The sequence below is a fragment of the Sinocyclocheilus rhinocerous genome, unplaced genomic scaffold, assembly GCF_001515625.1.
Source record: "Sinocyclocheilus rhinocerous isolate Xijiao unplaced genomic scaffold, SAMN03320098_v1.1 scaffold1268, whole genome shotgun sequence".
Taxonomy (NCBI): domain Eukaryota; kingdom Metazoa; phylum Chordata; class Actinopteri; order Cypriniformes; family Cyprinidae; genus Sinocyclocheilus; species Sinocyclocheilus rhinocerous.
In genome coordinates this window covers 2,287,648-2,292,698 of record NW_015664016.1, presented here as the reverse complement: position 1 = coordinate 2,292,698, position 5,051 = coordinate 2,287,648, and positions in this window count along the sequence as shown.

Below are 5,051 nucleotides of genomic sequence, written 5' to 3'. Positions count from 1 at the left end.
CCCTGCTGGTAGATTCCATAAAATACATTGGTATGTGGCCAAAGTAGCCAGGTTTTCTAAATGAATTGCAAATATTTTATTACAGTATAGCTGATGTTTTACCAATTTTTGAAGGGTTCTCAATAGCATTAAATGTACTTACGGGGCTGTGTACTCTAAAACCTTTGCGTACCTTTGCGTAAGACCTCTTGGTTTTCTCCTTAAAAGACTAGTTCTTGTTGATCCAGTAACTTCTGGACCTTTATGTAACGCATTTTTTTTCTCCTAAATGCAAAATAGCACAGTTCTAAAGGCTAAAACATTATTTTATACTAAAATACTCAGATACTCAGCAATACACTCTATAAAGGTTCCAAAAATGAGCTTTCATAGCAATGCCACAAAAGAACCATGTTGGATTCCCCAAAGAACCTTTCTGTAAACAATTATTAAAAGAACCATTTTAGTTTGAAGTCAATGTTAGTCAATATTTTACCAGTTACATTTTTCAAGGGCTCCTAAAAGCTTGAAACGTACTTACAGGGCTGTTTAAGAACCTCTGTGGTGTAAGACCTCTTGGTTTTATTTTTGAAAGACCAGTTCTTGTTTATGCAATCAAAAACATTGCAAAAACAGGACAGTTACAAATGGCTAAAACATTATTTTAGACTAAAGTACTCACAGATACTCACCAATACACTCTTAAAAATAAAGGTTCCAAAATAGTTTTTTACAGTGATGCCATAGAAGAACCATTTTGGGCTCCCCAAAGAAGCTTTCTGTGGACAGTTATTAAAAGATTTTTTTTTTCTTATAGCATAAAGTCAGTATTAGTCAATATTTTACCAGTAACATTTATCAAGGGCTCTTAAAAGGATGACATGTACAGGGCTGAGTGCACCATTGCTATCAATGGAAATCCTAAATGATAGCTTTCTTCAGGTAAATTAAACCTTTTAGTTTCTTCTTGATCCCATCATTTCTGGACCTAAACGCAAAAATAGGACAGTTACGAAAGATCATTAGACAAAAATACTCAGAGACGGGGGCACCTTTTTTTCATTATAAAAACTTTTTGTGGAATGTAAAGTTTCCATGGATGTTAAAGGTTCTTCATGAAATCATATATGCCAAAAAAAGAACCTTCATTTTTAGGAGTGAACAGAGATATATTTACAGACTATAGCTTGTTCTCTACTCAAGACCTGTATCATCACGTCTCAAAAGATGTTTTGTCTACAGAGCCACAGAGGCATTGTACATGAGAGACTGCTAGTATGCAATCTAGGTCATTACTGAAATTGTGCTGACCTCAAAAGCTTGCTAAAGACCTGTGTGGAATTAGTATAATGCCAAATGCTACAAAACAATCTAAACAATTGCTAAATGTATGACATGAAATCTTACTGGTAGCATTTAGCATTTGTAAGGCTGCAATTCACAGACTGCCCCTCTGACTCTCTACCTTACCATCGGGGAGCTGCAAATTTATTCGTAGGTGTCTATAGCCATATTTAGACGATAATTGTTTTACATGGAGATGTAATTTTGGCATTTATATGAGCTATAAGGCCATTTTATTGCTGTCCGAATCTGAATCTGTTTTTTCTTGCATTACCCAGGTGAATGTTCTCAGCTGAATTGTTTTTTGACAAACACCAGGGTTGTATGGTTAATTCAGTTTATTATCATCTCGGAGTTGACGAGGCGGAATTGGCACAAAAGTGACTGTGAAAATCGTGCTACAGTAAGTGGGGATATTTGATATGTTTGCAGATAATGAGAATTTGTGTGCCTGGCCTGGGGCGTAAATTTCGTCTAACAGTTGGGGGGGACAATAAACATAAAATTTCTCAAGAGCAATTTTTGAAGGGGACACAAATAATACAGCTAAAATTGTACTTGAAAGGATATGTATACACAGAGGAAAGCCTTACTACTATTAGTGCAGCAGGGAGACCATGCCAAATTAGACAACTTCAAGCTGTTGTGGTCGCACCGCGACAGCGCTCGTGTGTGTCCGTTGTATTCGTCACAGTGTTACCAAGCCCGCGGTTTCCCCGTGGAATTGGGCTACTTTAACACTGTTGCTGTGGGTTGTTTTTCATTTCCGCGGGTTGAAGCGACCCCAATAACGTGTATTTTAGCCTCCGGAACGCGATTTTTACCAGGGGAGTCTCTCGAAACGTAGTTAGTTTGGGCTAGTTTTGAGTAGCAATTGGGCGGGTTTTGTTGTGAAAACCTGGCAACCCTTTCTGTCAAGTAGGTAACGTTATTATTACTAACAATAGCGGACTCATCGAAAAATACATTGGCATCATCTGTATTAAAGTGAAAATAATCACTTCATGCGATGTTTAAGTGAATAAAATAGCTTTTATTTTTTATATATTCAGTTTTCATTGTAGTCTTTTTCTTATTTTTTTGTAATTTTTATTGTTTTGTTCCATTTAACTTTATTTTTTTTCTTCTAATTTTCTCCTATTTTTTCCTTCTATATTTTTCTTTTAATTCAAGTTACTTTTCTTACATTTCTTTTTTATTATTATTATTAGAAACATTCTGCATCAACATTCCTAAGTTTTCCATACATTAACATTCTAAAAAGTTTTCCATCTAATATTTATATTTTATTTGTTATACTTAATTTTAAGGTGTCCTTGTTACAGTGTAATTATACATATAAGTACTTAGTAATATCAATTAACTACATGCACTTACTAGAGGGTTAGGGTTAGGATGAGGGTTTGGTTTACATGTTAGTTGCATGTAATTGTGCATAATTTATTGTTATTATAATAGTAAATACAGCACTGTAAAATAGTGTTACCATTTTATTTTATATTATTTTATTTCAGCTTTATTTCAATTATCGAAACTTTTTTTTTTACATAAACTTGCAGGAAAAAAAACATCTTAAACCACCATAAATGAGTTTGCTGGTGTAACTTAAACCAGCTAAGACCAGCAAACCATCTTAGGCAGGTTTCTTTTTAGCAGGGTGAAAATCGGAAAACATGAATGGCAACAATTTAACCCTTTGATGTAACATATTGTTAATTAAAGTAATATTAGCAACCAAATGTGTATTACAGAGGTGCTGTCTTTTAATTATGCTGTTTAAGCTGCCTGATTTTCAATATCATGCTCTCTCTGGACCGTAATGAAGGCAGGATGTACTTGGCCTACAGTATATGAATATGAATGAAAAATTACTATGCAATTCCATCGTTCTTGTGAATTAATTGCCCCACGAATGCAGTTTTATCACAGATGAGGCATGCAAATGTTCTTTTATAGACATCACCCTGACAAACAATTAGCATTTAGTTCAGTCTGGGGGAAAAAAGGTCGGGTGACATAGATTTATATTGGCTATGTCAGTATAAACCACAAAACAGAGCAAACTGGCAGTTACAGAAAGAGTGAGGGCAATACGTATGACCTTTACATCCTGACAAATCATACTGATGTACAAATTTAGTGCTCCTATTTGAATATATTGCCTGATAATATGAACTGAATAAGGTACAATGCAAAGTTGCAAACAACACACAAGAGCATAAAAGCCTATTTTACATTAAAGTCTGTACACTACAAATGAAAAGTTTTTTTAATAGTTTTTTAATATTTTGTTATTTACGTTATTTTGTTATTTAATATTTGTATTTATGTAATCTCATGCTCAGTATGGCTGCATTTATTTGATCAAAAATACAGTAAAAACAATAATGTTGTGAAAAATACTAACAATTTAAAAGAACTATTTTTCTATTTGAATATATTTTCAAATGTAATTTTTTCCTGTGATGCAAAGCTGAATTTTCAGCTTCATTACTCCAGTCTTCAGTGTCATATGATCCTTCAAAAATAATTTTAATATGCTGAATTGCTGCGTAAGAAACATTTCTTGTTATTATCAGTGTTGTGCTGCTTAATATTTTTCGTGGAAATTTCTTTTCAGGATTCTTCAATGAATAGAAAGTTTAAAAGGCCTTTTGTAACATTAATGTCTTTATTGTCACTTTCGATCACATTAATAATGAATAAAAGGATTAATTTCTTATTTTATCTTACTTACCTGAAGAAACTAACTATACATTTAAACTCTTAAAATGCCGCCAAGACAGAAAAAGTGGTACTAAAATGTGCAAACACCAAGTAAACTAGTTAAAATTCAGTCTAGAAACCTGTATACTTTCCCATAACAAATGTTGAAGATTAGCCAAACTGCGTTACCACCATTCCAAGCCATATTCGTCGATGATGGAGTCATTTCAGATCTGAAACTGATTATTATAGCCTGCCCAGATGGATATTGCCTTTGACTGTTTTAAAGCCAGGAAAGGTTACACACAATTCCCCGAGCCGGTCCCTCTATTCCCCTCTCTCCGGCACCCTTTGCTCCAGAGCTAGCGAGAACCAGCAGAGGGGACCTTGACACATCTTTTCTAATATCCATCCCCCTGAGAGCTGTCCCCATTCGGAGTTCAGTCACACTGGGAATGAGAGATCATAGGCCTTATTGAAATCGTTACTGCTCTCTCCTCCGCAATATTTTTACTCGGCAGCCTTGACTGAGAGATTCTTATTGCCCTGCCCCTGGATGAGGGTGAAAAATAGCAATGATAGAAAAAAACAATAACCCAAAATGAAAAAAAGGTGTGCTATTCTTATATGGCTGCCAACACATGCCTTTCATTCTCGTTGCTTCCAAAGGCTAAAAACAAGGACCTACATAAAACTAGGAGGAATCTAAATTTGACTTTATTTTTCTCCAAGACTCAACGTAAAGTTTTACAAAGCACAACAGAGGCTGCCATCCATATCTTCCGTTGTGCACCATAAAGCTTTAAAGGGGTCATATGATGTTGCTAAAAAGAACATTATTTTGTGTATTTGGTGTAATGAAATGTGTTTATGCGGTTTAAGGTTCAAAAAACACATTATTTTCCACATACTGTACATTATTGTTTCTCCTCTATGCCCCGCCTTTCTGAAACGCGTCGATTTTTACAAAACTCATCGGTCTGAAAAACGAGGTGTGCTCTGATTGGCCAGCTACCCAGTGC